The 17142-nt window shown below is 45.8% G+C and overlaps 1 long non-coding RNA gene across 1 annotated transcript in view; it reads right to left on the bottom strand.

The window, feature by feature from the left end:
* LOC142876416 (uncharacterized) overlaps positions 1-16678 on the bottom strand; it is an 18098-nt gene extending 1420 nt beyond the window's left edge. The window contains exons 1-3 of the long non-coding RNA XR_012923318.1: positions 16408-16678; positions 9609-9746; positions 7063-7231 (exon numbers count right to left, since the gene is read on the bottom strand). This is a non-coding gene — a long non-coding RNA (uncharacterized LOC142876416). The remainder of the gene's footprint in view (positions 1-7062; positions 7232-9608; positions 9747-16407) is intronic.
* Positions 16679-17142: the final 464 nt, after the last annotated feature.

Here is a 17142-nt window from a genome sequence, read left to right on the forward strand (position 1 = left end):
CTCTGGGGGCTTTCGGAGCTGCAGGTGTTTGTTCACGGGTCACCTGAGGAGTTCTCCACTGTGACGTGCATTATCTTTGATTCCCATTCAAAATAACACACCTACTAAAGTCCGGCCCTGAGCTGCAATATTCCTAATTTTTTTTTCCTGAGAGAAAGAAAAATGTTTCACTTTGTAAAATAAAATTTATATATTTTCATTTGCAGGCAAGACATAGCTTTTTTTCAAATTAAAACAAGCAGCTATGGTACCTGTCAGAGAGGTCTTGGGCTGCGATCCTGCCTGCTGCAAAGCCGGGTAGCATTTCCCTGGCGGCTGTGAATGTTCCAGAGATCCTGGGAGCTGAGGTGTCTGCAAGTTAGACGGGGCTGACGGTCGCTCTGAGCCGGGTTTAAACAGTGCACGCTTAATTGCAGCCCTTATCTTCATCGTGGACAAAGTTTCAACAGCAATAATAGTGATAACTGTCAATCTTGACGCTGTGCTAACCTTCACTTAGTCTGTTCCACGTGGCAGGCACCACGGCTGCTGCGCTCTCCAGACAAGAGGACGGGGCTGGGCAGCGAGCGGCCCTCGAGACTCTGATATGAACGGGGAGCCGTGATCCGACCTCGTCCCTGGGGAGCTGCACCCCTCCCGTGCTCAGCGCCACCCGGGACCGCATGGGGGCCTGGTTGTCAGGAGGTTTTAAGTTAGTCCACAGCCCCACATTATTCAAAACAAATACTGAGTAGCCGAGAGGAGAAAACTGAGAGTAGCAGCATCTCCTGTGATTGCTCTTGAGAGCTCGGGAGCAAGGGATTTGCCTACGTATAATTTAATGTAGGGCTTTTGAAGAGGGGGGAGAAATTGTCACTTGCAATAAAGCCCTTCCAGGACGGCCACCTCCAACCCCACGTGCTGAAGCCGTGTGTGTGTGTGTGTGTGTGTGCACATGTGTGCATGTGTGTGTGCTTATGTGTGTGTGCATGTGTATGTGCACTTGTGTGAGTGCATGTGTGTATGCATGTGTGTGCACGTGTATATGTGTTCGTGTGTGCATGTGTGTGCTTGTGTGTGCACGTGCATGTGTTTGTGTGAGTGCATTGCATGTGTGTATCTGCATGTGCATGTGTGTGTCCTTGTATGTGTGCATGTGCGTGTGTTTGTGTGAGTGCATTGCATGTGTGTACATTTGCGTGTGTGCATGTGCATGTGTGTGCATGTGCGTGTGCTTGTGTAAGTGTGTGCATGTGCATGTGTTTGTGTGAGTGCATTGCATGTGTGTGCATGTGTGTGTGCTTGTGTAAGTGTGTGTGCATGTGCATGTTTGTGTGCGCTTTTGGGCTACGCAGTGAGCAACTAACCTCAGAAACTTGGCTCTGATCCACCCTGGGCTGGGCTGCCAGTGGAGACCTGGCCGGAAAACAAACTCCGCTAATTAGTGCAGAGCCAACACGGCTTTACTCACTGGGCCAGAAACAAATATGAACAGGCGTGACGCCTTCACATTAAAGAGAAAGGATGCACAGAAGTTAAAAGTGGACATTTAGACAATTTTTTAAAATTTTATTGAGAAATGTTTATGTATGAAACAAAGTGTCACTCAAGCAATGTTGGTATAAAATGAATAGGAAATACAAACAAATCTTTCTGCTTTAATTAGCTGTGATCGCGTGTAAATCAAAGAGGCCGTGATGTGAGGCGGACGGTGCCCAGGAAGGGACTCCGGCGCTGTCCAAAAAGGGCGAGACATTCCGCACAGAAGCAACGCTGAGCGTGGCGTGAGAGAGTTAAGCAGGGCTCCTCAAACTGTTTAAGCAGGGGGCCAGCTCACTGTCCCTCAGACCTCGGGAGGGCCGTTGGGGAGCGCGGCGCACATTCCACACGTGCGCACTGTGGGCCCCGGGCAAGTCGGCTGCTAAGCAGGACAGGCAGCGGCAGCAAAAACACCCGGCGGGCTGGATAAATGTCCTTGGTGGGCCGCACGTGGCCCGCAGGCCGTAGTTTGAGGATGCCTGGTTAAGAGCTTCTCTGGCCTTCCAGGACTGGGGCAGGGCTGGCGGGGGGCCACAAGACACTACATATTAATGCCAACCCAAAACTGATTCTAAATATGTCCCATCAAGGCTTTATGTTTCCAAAAATAAAATTTTCAATTGTTTTTTCTTGAAATAGCAAATATGATATCCTAAAACACGGTGCCCGCCTTCCCTGTTGCTCCCAGCGCAGCACACGCCTGTGAGTTGTGTGGCCCACAGTGACGCCGCGGCGGCCGGGAGGGACTCCGGGTGCAGAGGGTGCTGGAGCTCGGCTCACGTGGGTGCAGGGGACAGGCACGGGGGACCCTGCCATGGCGCTCTCCCGTGGCAGGTGGGAAGTGCCGCTTCTGGGAGCAAGCGAGCCTGCAGTCTGTGAGCGGCTCCGTCCTGCCCGGTCCTGGCCCCGGTTTGCAATCGGCGGAGGTGTGCGAGACGCAGGAGGGGAGGGTGGATTTCCGAACCCGAGTCGCTCTAGGAGCGACACTAGGAAGAAATGATAAGCCACGATTCCGCAAACAGCAAACGTATTGTGAAATCCTCCTGTCCCCTCAGCGATAACTTTTGTTCTCAGCACACCAGTGGCTCTTGTAGCTCTTCTTTCCCAACTTTATTTGTGTAAAGGACGCTTGGCAAGCCTAAGGCAAAGCATTCTCTTGAAAAAATATTCACCTGCTGTACGTCACACGTGAAAAAATACAGAGGGGAAAAAAATGTGTTGGATTAGATTGATAGCACTTTAAATGTGAATGCTGTTACCGCAATTGATTTTGCATTATAAACCTTTGCGCAAATACAAAGAGAGGTTGGGGTTTTGCAGGGAGCCTGGGTCTGGCGGGCACGCCTGACGATGTGAGTGGGTTTCTCCCAGGACGCAACCGCCCAGAGACTGGACAGCCAGGCCGTCGGCGAAACACCCAGCGTGGCGTGTCTTCCTGTAGTGAGAAGCCAGACACCCCTCCTATCCTGGAGACGACCGAGTTCAGGGTCCCAACAGCTCAGGACAGCAGAGTGTCACTGCGTGTGGAACAGACTCCTGCCTCTGGTCCTGCTTGTGAGCCGACGCGGGCTGTGGAATGACTCAGTGCCTTTGGTGAAACGGGAATTTAGATAACACCGATCTGATGACGGTGTTATTGCTGCACTTTATAATACTGTTAGGTCTGTAAGCAGAACTGAAAGACAAAACTATTTCTTTTTTTCTTTTAGTCATTGCTCCTTTCTGCCACTGGCTTGACCATTTAAATTAAATTTGGATTCCTTTGAGCTTATATCGTTTGTGTCTTCTCTCTCTTTCTTTAAGGCCTTAGACCTACTTTTCTAACAGTGATATATTGTTACGCCAGCTCTTTCTGGAAGCTAACCTCAGAGAGTCTATCATTTCACACCTAAATAACCCATTAAAATGCTCAACAGTGGACAAATGTGCTGAAAAACCAATTTTCTCACTCGGAGAGATTTTATCACAGATCATGGCAAGAGCTGCTTTTTCCTGCTGTCCCAACATTATGGATTTTTCTTTTCTCTTCTCTCTTTGGTGATTTCTCTCTCCTTCCCTTTCTCCCTTGCAGCCTGCTCCTCCTCCTCCTCCTCCTCCTCCTCTTCTTCTTCTCCTTCTCCTTCTCCTTCTCCTTCTCCTTCTCCTTCTCCTTCTTCTTCTTCTTCTTCTTCTTCTTCTTCTTCTTCTTCTCTCTCAATTCTATGACATCTCTACCTCCTCTCCCTCCCTCCTTCCTCCGGGGCAGTTTATACCGCCCTGCCTCTCTCCAATCCACACCACAGTGGGCTGGGCGTCATCCTCGACTCAGTTCACCTCCCCGCTTTCTCATTCTGGAAAACTTCCTCTCCTCCTGCATCCTGCGCCGAAACTCCATGGGAGCTTTTCCCAGCTCCCCCAGACAGCAACAACCCCTCTGCACTTCCTTAGAAAGAGCACAATAAATATGATCTCTGGTTACAACGAAATAATGCACAACCTTGCGGCGGGGAATTCCCAAGGGGATGTGTTAGATGTGGGTGGGCGAAAGCTGGCCACACGCAGAGCGGCCGCCGCTCACGCCTCACGCCGCCCACCTGGTGGCGCAGGGCCAGGTGTGCGCACCTGTGAGGGCGTCGGTCTGTCCCAGCAGCCGGAGACCCGGCCGGGCCCCGACTCCGCCCGACCGACCCGCTGTCGGCAGGCAGCGGGCAGAGGCTTGAATCCCTTCGATTCTTTCTGCACGTTTTTATTCCGGACGTTGGTAGAATCGACGCGCTGTCCATGGACGCACCCTCCCTGTCCTTTCCCCTTATAGAGCCTGTGCTTGCAGAGATGTTAAACACCCTCCCGGCAGTAAGTGAATCCGGGTGGTTTCCCCGCTGCCCGTCAACTGTCCCGGCAAACCCCACCAACGTGGGGGCACCCAGCCCAGCGCGGTGATTTCCTCTCGCTCTCGAGCCGCCCGGCCGAGGCGGGTCGGGGCTCTGCCTGGCTTGGGTCTGGTTCCTGAGCCTCGGGAACGGTGCGGGGCTGGGGCTTGGGTGGACGGAGTGAGCTGAGGATAAACACCGTGCTCCCAGAGCAGCGGCCAAAGCTCAGCGAGGAGGGAGGGAGCAGCGGGGTGCCGGCCATTTCCTCTTCCCTGCCAGCCCGGGGAAGGGCAGCCAGAGGTGCTCACCGGGTTCTGCTTCCTGCACGAGCGTCGCCGTGTGCGCGGCCGGCCAGGGCGTGGAAGGTGTGCCAAGTGGAATTTCCCGCCGGCCTGAGGGAAGCAAGAGACGGCACAGGGAACTCACTTCCCTGCTCCTCGCCCGCCCGGTGAGACCCACCCTTTGCAGACAAGAGGGAGACTCTCACACAACAAACACTCCAGCGGGACACAGCCCCGGCCGCCAAGAAGGTGGGTCCAGTGGCGGCTGGTGTTTGCGTCTGTGTCCCGCCATCGAGAACTCCAGGCGGTTCCCGTCCCGGGACGCAGCGAGCAGCTTTTCCAGCCTTGACCGACAGCAGCCCCCGCCGTGGCGAACGTCCCAGCCTGCAGCCACCTGGCCTCCCTCTCACTGCCAGGTAACGCCAGGGGCTGAGCCAGGTGAGAAAGCCGAGCTCGCTGTTTACTCGCAGAGGCGCCGGGGCGGAGCGGAGCACAACCGCAGGGTCACGCTGGGAGAAGCCGGCGTGTGCACGCCTCTTGCCCAAGTCTTTCAGCAGACACTTGACAGCCCCCACGAAAGTCAAAGCCTGGTCTAACAAACCGCCATGGATCGCGCGCTTGAGACGCGTCTCATCGGGAACACGCTGTCGGCTCGCTTGAAGGAGACACCCGGCCCTCCGGCTGGGGAGGATGACCCACCGCCAGGGGGGAGGCGGCCGCTGTCCTGCCGGGCAGCTCCGCCACCGCGGTACAGCACACCACGTGTCGCGGAGACGCTGGGGCCTGGTGAGGACCGTGACGGCGGGGGCCTGGCCCCAGCGGGGCTGGCCGCGTAGGCCGGGTCAGAGCGCGGCGCCCTGCGTGCGGCTGCTCTGCTGTGCGTCGGCCCCGGCTACCGGGGGAGGAAGGTGGCAGGCTGCTGGGACGTCCCTGTTCTCCTTGGTCTGGCACGGTCTGTCTCCGTGGTTGCTTTTCCTTGGTCGCTCTGACGCCTGCTTAAGATTCCTTTTTAAATTTGCTTTCAAATCCTCAGTTTAAAAATATGAGGTTGTACAACGAGTGAGATGTGCAACGTTTGGGGGACGGACACGCTTGAAGCTCTGACTTGAGGGGGGAGGGGGGCACGGGCAAGATATGTGACCTTAGCACTTGTACCCCCATAATATGCTAAAATATAAAAAAAAAAAAACAATAAAAAAGAACTAAAAAAACCCCAAAATATCAGGTTGTTAAGCTTTACTTCCAATCCTCATTTTTATTCTCGTCTGCATGTCGAAATGAAACGACATTAACAGCACTTCATCATCTGTGTGAGCTCTTTCACTTCGGTACGAGCGTGGACTGACTACAGCCGACAGCCACAGATGGACGCCCACAGCCGGGCGTCGACTTTAGCCGACAGCCATGATATGACTTTTCTAATTTTTCATCTATCAAAATAAAATTGTGAACATTTAAAAATAACGTCATGAAAACATATATGCGTATGTTACCTCTTCTGATTTACATGACAAGTAAAGCTGCCTCGAAAGTAGAACAAGCTTTCAGTGCTTTCAAGCTTTCCTCATCACACAAGAGCGAGACGGACGCGCCGTCACCGCGCAGCGCAGACCCCCGTGCGGACCGCGCGTGCGGCTGCGGGCGAGGCGTCGCGGCCGGGGAGCGCCGGACCCCAGTGGCTAAGAACTGCGTACTTCCTAGGTAGATCTAGTTACTGAATTTGTGGGCACTGATATATTAAATATTTGGTCCATGGCTGATTAGATTCTTGGTTCTTTGATAAGCAGGATTCCTAAACGTGTTGAGGAAAAGTGTTGTTTTCCTGTGTGGAAATTATCTCTTATTCTCGACATAAAATGCTGCCGTTTGTGTCTTTTTATTTTCCATTGCCATATAATGAGTAAAAAAGGTTCTCACAGGCTCTCTGTGCAGTTAATTCTTACAGGGAAAGGAAGCGTGCTATTAGAAAAGAGTCCCCTTTTATTTAGGAATGATAGGAAAATGTCGTTTGTGCTTGCATAAAATTGAGTGGGCAAGATGAAAGGGATTAACATGAAATATTGCCCATCGAATCCTGAACATGTGTGAGACGCATAGCAAAGTTTCCATTTATTCACACTCCCCAAACCATTCTTTGTATTTGCCCCCCCCCCAAAAAAAAAAAACATTGTGTTAAATCCAAATATTTATGCTCGTCACAGAATCCGGCCAGAAATCCCGGGCTGCACGGTACAGAGGTCCTGACTACGCTTCACGAGACGTTCAGATGGTTTGATGTCTCAGACAGATTCAGGAAAGAAACAGTTGAGGGTTTTCTCTTCTTATTCCCTCACAGCCTGTGCTCATTCCACACAAAAGGAGAGAGGATTTAGAAGATTTACTTAAAATACTTTGAAGAACACTTCAACACTCACCATCACTTCACTTGGAAGGATGTCGACCGTAGCCTGTTTCCTGCTCGGGGTCATAAACAAAAAGTGCTTCTGACGGGTGTCTGTTACGAGTCCTCTTTTTGCACTTAGAGTAGTTTTCTACTGTGCACAGAATCCGGGCGGGAGGTCTGCGTCTTAACAAACGGGTAGACTGCAGATTGGCAAATATAATAATGGAACTCAAGGTCAATTGTTTGAAGTGGAATTTAATGAAAAAATAAGGAAACTAGAAAGAGAAGTGAAGGCGTATTGTCTAGACCAGGGGTCCTCAAACTTTTTAAACAGGGGGCCAGTCCACTGTCCCTCAGACCGGTGGAGAGTGCGCACTGTGGGCCCGGGACCAGTCGGCTGCTAAGCAGGACAGGCAGCGGCGGCAAAGGAAACCTCAGAGGGCCGGATGAATGTGCCAGGCTGCCCGCATGTGGCCCTCGGGCCGTAGTTTGAGGACGCCTGGCTCTAGACCATCAGCGATGGCAAGAGGCCAGAGACATCCCCTCAGTAACAGGGATGACTAGGTGCTCCCCACAGGGTGGGACCAGCCTAATTGTATCTAAATCCAGCTAGAAGGGAAAGCAGCACGTTAATTAAATTCACAAATAACACTAAATCAAGAGGCAGTGACAACCCCAAAGGTTTCTAGCTCGCTTTCCTCTCCAACTAATTTTGTAGACAGACTTAAAAGGGCTGTTTTAATAGTTCCTATCAGACTAATGTAATCTCTAAGAACTGAAAAGCATGCTGTTCACACAAACATTCTCGGTTCTGCAGATTTCCTCGGCTGTATCTCCTGTAGATCTTGAGGCTTCATCCCAAACCGTGTGGGAACAGCCACACCAGGACTCTGCTGAGCACTTGGAAAAGCAAACACACGTCACAGACGGCAGATGCCACAAAAATATATATCTAAATGCAATCCAAATACAGAGGGAGACTTCGATTCTTTCGGAGACATGCAAATCAAACGTGAGTGTGGGCCATAACCTAAACTATATGTAAACACCCGTGTGGTAAAGGAACTTTAGCGCTTATCAGCCTAAGCCCAAATCCACACAGACATTGTGGAGCAGTCAACACCTCTGCAACAGGAAAACAGACTAATTGGTCGCGTGTTTATGTTTAGATAGGTGCAGCTGCCTGTTTGCTCCCAGACTCAGCTGCGCCACACTCCCAAACGCCGGGAGAAACTTCTCGCCCTCAGAGAGATTTGAAATCATGTCTCTATTTCACAAAGAAATCCCCATTAGAAACTCAAGTTTTCCCCAAAAACCTAAGAAGATCATTATTGCGTGCAGTATCAGGGAGAACTCGATCAGAATGACTGTCAACAAATTTTAAATATCCTACACAGCTGTGCCTAGATGGCCGAAATTTGGTGATGCCAACTCTACTAAAACAACGTATGTAGCAGAGAATTGGAATCCCAGACACGTACTGAAAAAGTCCTTTTTTTCAAAATGGTTATTCCTTAAACGTTCACAACAGTTACAATGTTTCGATTGTTGTTAACATTTTCACTTTCTGAAGGCAAGCTTTGCAACGTAGAAAACAAACAGTTACATCGAATCTCCGTAATCTAAACACCTCTCGGATTCTAACTGGTCGACCAACATCTAAGTCATTTCCAGGCTTGTGGAATAAATAGTCACTTTCTTTATCCTGTCTTTGGGCTTGTGGGAAATTTCACGGGGCTATGAAATAAATTAATCCCCCATCGAAACTTACAAACTATAGCATAAACAGGCTTTACCGGGAGAACTTGGAGAAAGGTGTTTTTTTGTTTTTTTTTTTTAACTGTCAGCAGATCCGGTCAGTGCCAACTCTGGGGACAGGTGACTCCATCTCTACCTGCTGCGGGCGGCTCCACGCATAGTCCCCTCGGTTCACGCTGTCCCTGTTCCCAGGATCTCCTCAGTCTCCCAGCATCTTTTCTGATCCTTCTGCCCTCTAGGAAACTAACCCCGCCTGCCCCCACTTCTCTGGGTGCCTACTTTTCCAGGAGATAACTCGTTAATTCAGTACGCAAATCTTCGCTCACCAGGTACATCTGCATGTAAACAGTGGCTTCCTGGACTGTTGCAACTCTGAAGAAGGAAGGTGCCTTGCAGCCAGGACTCTGACGGTCGCTGCTCCTCAACTCTTAACACCTGCTCCTGCCTGTTAAGGCTCGCCAGGCTTGGAAATGAACTCCAGCAGCATGCTCCAAAGGAAAACACCACTGGCATTTAACAGAAGTGAGCCTCACTGCTCCTTCCCGCACTGGTGGGATCACTACCAGGTACTCTGATGGATTTCACACTAGTTTAAGGAATCTTCTTTGTTCGAGAATTGAGTCACCATATATATATATATATATATATATATATATATATTTTTTTTTTTTTTTTGGAACAGTGACAGATTTGTTCTCTCTCTGTGTCTTTTTCTCTCTCCATCCCGATCTCTGCCAACACCGGCACCCCGCTAGTCTCACGCTGTTTTACATAATTGGTCTCTGAGTCGACGGAGAGGCCACCTGTTCACAGACGCACCAGATCGCTCCCCTCCGGAGCGTGATTCACCCGGGCCATGACGGAATGACGGTCCGGACGGCAGCTGCACATCTGTGCAGACATATGGTCGCCTCCTTCACTCTGGGATCGTTTCTCATAACAGCAGAAGGGTTGGACCTAAATGAAAACAATGTCACTATTATCTCGATCGCATTCTGATTTCAAGTAATTTGGGCACTTCACCCTGTCCACCTCCTTACCGACTTCGCCCCCTTGCTCCGAGGAGATGCTGCGTCCAGATTATCCATCAAAAGCAAACTCGGCCCTCCCCGAATGCCCCCAGTAGAGGATACAATAACCAGGATGTCACGTGTCCGGGCCCCACTCAAGGATTATAGAACTTGCAAAATAATATTGCATTCATTCTTAATACAGTGAGGTCATCTAAAGGTTTTGAACAATGAAGATAACCAGCGTTAGCACGTAGCTGGAAATACATTGTGTCTTCGTACTTTAAAGTGCCCTGAAGGATTTAAAAAGATTAACCGTCATTATATTATACAACCAGATTAAGTGGCTGAGGAAAATCTCATAGCTGTGAGGGTGTTTCTAACCACACTCATGGTAGTAGACACCGTCTCTGTAAGACAGTGCCTGAAAAAAATTTACCAAGTTCTCCTCAGACTGAAATCTTGGTGGCATATGTAACTCCTACAGGAAATAAGTAATTTAAGAACCAAATCAGCCAGACCTCAATATATCAAGAATGCTACTTTATTTGCCATTGGAAACATTTCCAGTGCTATTTGTAAAATACATATCCGAAAAAGGGGGACTATACATTATGGTGAAGTTGACACATAGAATGATCACAGACACCCCACCAAAAAAAACCTGAATAATATGCAAATTTCCCCATCTTCTACCATATCCCAATTACTGATTCATAAAAGGAAGGACAATATTTTCATCCAAAAATCTCAAAAAGATGAAGTGTCTGATAACTTCTTTGACTACCATACCTGACTAGCCAAGTGATAGTTTTCTATGAAAAAAAAATCCAAATTTTAAAATATAATTGTCATCTTTTTATGACATGTTACCTATGGGGGTAAAAAGCACATAGGTGTGTTACATGTAAAAGTATGCATAATGCATAAGTTGGTTCATGTCTCTAATATGTCAATAGATATTTAATCTTGCAAAATGTGTCCTGCACATGTATCTTCATAATCTTTAAATTGAAAGGAGATTTTGAGATTATGTGATCTAAACCTTTTTTTTTTAGAAATAAAAGAACTGAAATCCTATAAAACAACCCATATCCGGAGAGTAGTGGTCGGCAAAAGCAGGAAGTGAGTCTAGTTTGTTTGTTTGTTGCACCCCTATTGCTTCAAAGTGGGTGCAGGCGCTCGATAGATATTAACGTTTGTTGGCTGAATGCCTGAGTGACAGCCAAGACAAGAGACCCAGAGCTGCTCTGCATACCTCCAGCACTTAGATTCTCATAAACACCATCTATTTGATTTTTTAGCAAGTTTAGTTCAGTAATTATTTAGTTCTTTCTGTCTATAAACGGATCTGCAAGGTAAGAGAAAACACTTGGTTAAGACGGATGACGTAACTTCTGCCTAACGTAATCGGTGCTGTATGGCTCACTCTAATATCATTGCACCAGATAAATATTAAAAGACAGTTACAAAATACTGATTTCTCACTGGTGCCATCTGGTAAGCCTTCATGAATGAAGTGGTATTTGGACCAGGCCTTGAAACATTGCTAGAATGCCAGCTAACAGAACTGTCGGGAAGTTTCTCAAAAACATTCTCGGAGGAACAAATTTAATCAAAATGACAAGAGCACAAAAAGGCGTGACGTGGCAGTAATGAGGTGGCTGGCAGGGTGGAGTCTGTGAACATAGTTAGAAATAACCTGGAAGAGACAGAGTGAAGCCCAAGGGCTTGGATGTCTGCAGTCAGCACCCCCCTGCCCTCCTCCACCCCCATATTCATGAATTCAACCAACCACGGATCAAAAATATTTGGGGGAAAAAATAATAAATAACAACACAGCAATAAAAATAATACAAATAAAAACCCAATACAGCATGACAACTACCGTGTTTCCCCGAAAATAAGACAGGGTCTTTTATTTATTTTTCCTCATGAAGACACCATAGGGCTTCTTTTCAGGACATGTGTTATTTTTTTTTTTTTTAACTACGGTACAACAACCTACATTTATTCAAATAGAGTGAAGTCGTCTTCTTCTGGAACATCATCCTCACTCTCCAAACCCCGAATTCCATCCTGAATATCTTGTGACTCTGTTTCCTTTAGAGCCACCGGCCCCGATCTCTCCTGTGGAGCACTAGAGCTCTCACGGGGCGGATGAGAAGGGCTGCTCGTGTTCTTTCCCGCTCGACACGCACGGGTTGTGCAGACGGGCTGCGCAGCCACCCCATCACTAGGGCTTATTTTCGGGGTGGGGCTTCTATGGCGCACAAGCTTAGAAATCCTGCTGGGGCTTGTTTTATGGGTAGGTCTCATTTTCGGGGAGACACGGTAATTTACCCACAGAAGAGTCGAATATCCCTCCTCCTGAAACCTGGTCCGTAAAACTCTCAACTTTGCCTCCCAACTCACATGTCACGGCCGAACGTTGAGGGCAAGAAAAAAATTCTAGCTTCGAAAATAGAGTATGAACATTACGCCGGAATTTTAGCTTAAGGAAAAGCCATAAATATCAGTGACACCAGGATGTGAAGCCGCTGCAGAGCAGATCATTTTGTTCCAGGAGAAACACCGGTCAGAATGATTTACACAGCCGGCGCGTAGCGGGCAGCGCCGAGCAGGGCTCCGGGCAAGGGGAAAGCTGGCCCTGTCACCGCCGGACAGTGGCCTCCTCCCCGTGAGTCACTGGGTTCCTCGCCGTGGGGAAGCCCCCCTCCCCCAGCACGTGTTCTCCCCGCCTCTCTCCGTGTCCGTCCCCCCCCCACAGGAACGCCACGTGCGGGGCCGTGGGCGGTCGGGCGCGTTTGCAGTGTGGACAACGCGCTTTGCCAGACTCCTTTTCAACCAGAGTCTACAACTTCGGCCCGGGAGTGCAGCCTTCGCCACGACGTGTACGCTGATTCTTTCTGACTCCTCGTCCACGACTGAGACAGAACACTGTGTGACGATATCCTCAAATAACGAGAAAAATAAAGTCGAGCAAGTAGCCAGACTACCTTTCCATCATAGCAGGTTTTTTTCTTTTTTCAAGCGAATATACGGTTTTCTTTGTAAGTATGGAAATACATTTCACGGCACCGCAAAAATACAAGTCATCTGAGAAGCTTACAGTGGTCCCCGGCACTGTAGGAGGAATAAAACAAAATAGCTGTAGATAATTAAAAGCTAATTAGATGAATCAGGTTGCAGTGTCCTTCTTCAGATTAGAGTGCTCCAATACGGCCAAAGCTTCAGCAGAGACCAGAGAAGGGATTCTGCTGCCGATGATCCTTCCTCTTACCCCCGAGATAACAAGAACGTGCACAGGAGACAGCCCCAAGTCAACAGCTGCGATCATCCCAACCCCTGCCCACAACATGGGTCTGCGACATTCCTCCCCTGGGAGAGAGCACAAGATTTGCTAAGATTCTGTCACAACCAGGAGGAAAAATGAACAATACAGAAATATTCCAGTCCCAATATCGGGTGAGTAACAGTGAATTTACCCAAAGAATCTGAAAACATTGAATGCAACCAAATAAAGGCGATTTGACACCAAGAGACTGTTGCTAAAGAGATCTATAAGGCCGGCGCGGTGGCTCACGCCTGTAATCCTAGCACTCTGGGAGGCTGAGGCGGGAAGATCGCTGAAGGTCAGGAGTTCGAGACCATCCTGAGCAAAAGTGAGATCCTGTCTCTACTAAAAACAGAAAGAAATCAATTGGCCAACTAAAAATACATAGGAAAAAAAAAAAAATTAGCCGGGCATGGTGGCCCATGCCTGTAGTCCCAGCTACTTGGGAGGCTGAGGCAGGAGGATTGCTTGAGACCAAGGAGTTTGAAGTTGCTGTGAGCTAGGCTGACGCCACGGCATTCTGGCCTGAGCAACAGAGTGAGACTGTGTCTCAAAAAAAGAAAAATAAAAAAACAAGAGATCTTTAAGGATGACTCCAGAAAAACAAATATGGTCCCAGGTAGAAGACCTGAAACCCGTGAGGGAATAATATTCAAAGAAATTGGTAACTACGTAAGTAAATAAAATTTAAGTTAAAAGTATCTATGCAAAACATAATAATGCTTAGTCTAATGACTTTAAAAATGTAATTAAAATATGGACAAGACTAGCATGTAAGTTAGAGTAATGAGAATCAAACACCTAAGGTTCTTGTAACAGTCAGGAATAGGATAAAATTATTGACATCAAACTTTTGAGTGTTTGCGTGTGAAATTTGACCATGAAACCCTTAAAGCAATAAAACTAAATTGTTAAACTTCTAAACTAGTGGGGTGGGGGGAGAGAATATTATAACAAGAAGGAAAATAATCCAAAAGAAAACAAATAAAGAGAAAGAATAAACACAGAAAATTAGGACCGATGTAAAGCTCGTAACTACGAGTGGGAGAAATGAATTCTACATTTCAGTAATCACCATAGCTGCGTTAGTTCCTCCAATGAAAGACACTATTTTAAACCAGATTTGAAAATTAAAAAGGCAAATAAATGAAAGACAACTATAAGATTTATGCCTCAAGAATGTGTTTGCTTATTCTATATTTTTATTCTTATAATCATTGTTTGAAGTAAAACATGGAAAAATTAGCAAATACTAAAGAAAACCAAGAAAAGGAACTCTTGAAACAATATTAATATAATACTAATTAGACATTAACACAGAAAGCATTACCAGAGGTAAAAAGGGCAGTGCTGTATAAAAATATTTAATTTGTAATAAATAAAATATTAAACTTTTATGTAAATAATAATGTAATAATCTTAAATGTATGTAAATAATAATGTAATAATCTTAAACTTTCATGTAAATAATAATGGAGCACCAAGTATTTAAAGCAAAAATTTACAGAGGTAAAAATGAAATTTGGCTGGGTGTGGTGGCTCACGCCTGTCATTCTAGCACTCTGGGAGGCCGAGATGGGAGGATGGTTTAAGGTCAGGAGTTCGGGACCAGCCTGAGCAAGAGTGAGACCCTGTCTCTATTAAAAAAATAGAAATAAATTATCTGGACAACTAAAAATATATATAGAAAAAATTAGCCAGGCATGGTGGCACATGCCTGTAGTCCCAGCTACTCAGGAGGCTGAGGCAGAAGGATCACTTGAGCCCAGGAGTTTGAGAGGTTGCTTGTGAGCTAGGCTGATGCCACGGCACACTAGTCTGGGCAACAGAGTGAGACTCTGTCTCAAAAAAAATTTAAAAAAAAATAAAAAAGAAATAAATAAAAAGAAATTTGACGAAACCACCATCATAATTGCATATTTCATACATTTCTCTCAAGAACTGGTAGAACAAGCAAGAAAAATATGTGTGACGGTATCTGAGGTTTGAGTCAACCAGGTCTACCTAAAGGACTTGCTGTGCACACGTTGTACTAAAAAAAACGTATTCTTTTAAAATGTGCAAGAAATTACCATGAACTGGGCCATCAGCAAATCCTAGCAAATATCAAAGGATTCGTGTGTTTCACATTATTTTATCTGCCACAATCCAATTAGTAAAAATTAATACCATATACAAAACCAGTGGTAACAGAGAGAAAGAATCAAAGAGAGGCAATGATCAAATTAAACGGTCAAATTTCCATAATTGATCAAAGATGCTAGTCCTTTGAGTTGGGTAAAAAAAAAAATACCTAAAAAAAAAGAAAGAAATTCGAAACAACTCATAGACAAAGAAGAGCTCCCTGAAAATCGAACATACAGGATATGTTAAAACTGAACACAAATGAAAGTATAGTAGGGAAAGTTGAGGGATGAATCGCTGATGCAATTCTTAGAGAGAAGTTTGTAGCTTTGAACACTTTCATTCAGAGAGTGGAAACTTTCATTCAGAAACGTGGAAAGTTATTAAAATAATACTTACTTTGTGAGTTAGAAAAAGGACAGTGGAATGAAGCTAAAGTCATAAAACTGGGGAAATAATAAAGACGTGAAATAGGTCAGCAACACAGAAGAGAGAGGATTGACAAAGCCCTCGACATACTCCCAGCAAGTCCGACAAAGGAAAAACAAAAACAAACAAGCGGCAAAGGAAATAAAGACACTTCTGACTATGGATGCTAAGAGAGATTAAAGAGATAACAGAGGATATGCTATGCATCCTATTATACCAATAAGTTCAAAACATTAAATGAAATGAAAACTAAATTTTAAAATTCTAACTGAAGAAGAAGTAGAAAAACCCAAACTGCCCTATAAACATGAAAGTAATTCCTTAAGGGAAACTATAAGCCCACATGGTTTTCAAGGCATATATTAGCAAACACTAAAAGAAATGATTATTCTAAAATTATACAAAATATTAAAAAAAAAAAAACAGAAAAAGCAGTAAGTCTCCCCAAATCCATTTTTTTTAGTCTGGCACAAGCTTAATATAAAAACAAACAAAGCATTGATGATAAAAGAAAAGAATAAGCCATTCTTACTCATGAAATTTTGATGCATAAACCTAAACCACTGCACAAGTTTGGCTATTAGTGTTTCCATTACTATTACAATTATTGTAAAACATATTATCTAACAGTGACAATATATAGTACAAGATAAAATCTTCTCAACAATTTTCATAGATGTTACATTTTCAAATGATTGTAACTTTTAGAAATACTCACCTAAAATAACATTAAATACTCGACTATTCTCCAAAAAGATAATTCTGTTTTCAGAATGTGAACAAGGCCAAGCATCCGTGAATTACAAAAAGTGTTTTACATAAGCATGCTACATTATTTGCTTCAAATAAGTGTTTATCTTTGCAATGTCCAGTTTATTATATTGGGGGAACTGAGCATTTACCAAATCAGAAAAGGCCTGTGATTTAAATGAGCTAAAAATAAAATAGCTCTCAGGGCTGCGTTCTGCTATCAACAGTGAGCAAAGAATGATGACTGTAATGCACGCTTGTACATCTATTTTAAATCCAAACTGTTAGGGTATGACAGAGTCTGTCAGTGCTAGCCTTATGCGCATGTATGACACATACACTGCGCATTTGTTTGTCAGCACACGCCGTCACAGGTCTGTGACAATACATTTTTATGTCAGTAGTAGGATCAGCTACAAGGAATACTTTGTTTACATACATGCTGCCTCTTAGATCCCAGAAGTCACTGTGGGAAAAACAGTGAACCAGATGGTTTCACTTTAAGAGCAGCCCAGAAAATTAGTACCTAAGATTTTCCCAAAGAGTACTATTACCCCAAATGGACTATATTTTCCAGAAAATATACTTTGCAAATGCTTCATTAAGTAAATAATTACAGAGAAAAAGTTACAAAGTAAAAGGAAGAGAAAGTACTTTGCAATCGAATTAAGTTATCATGCATAATCTACACTCCTTATTTTGT

Source organism: Microcebus murinus, chromosome 15 (genome assembly GCF_040939455.1).
Source record: "Microcebus murinus isolate Inina chromosome 15, M.murinus_Inina_mat1.0, whole genome shotgun sequence".
In the NCBI taxonomy this organism is placed as follows: Eukaryota; Metazoa; Chordata; class Mammalia; order Primates; family Cheirogaleidae; genus Microcebus; species Microcebus murinus.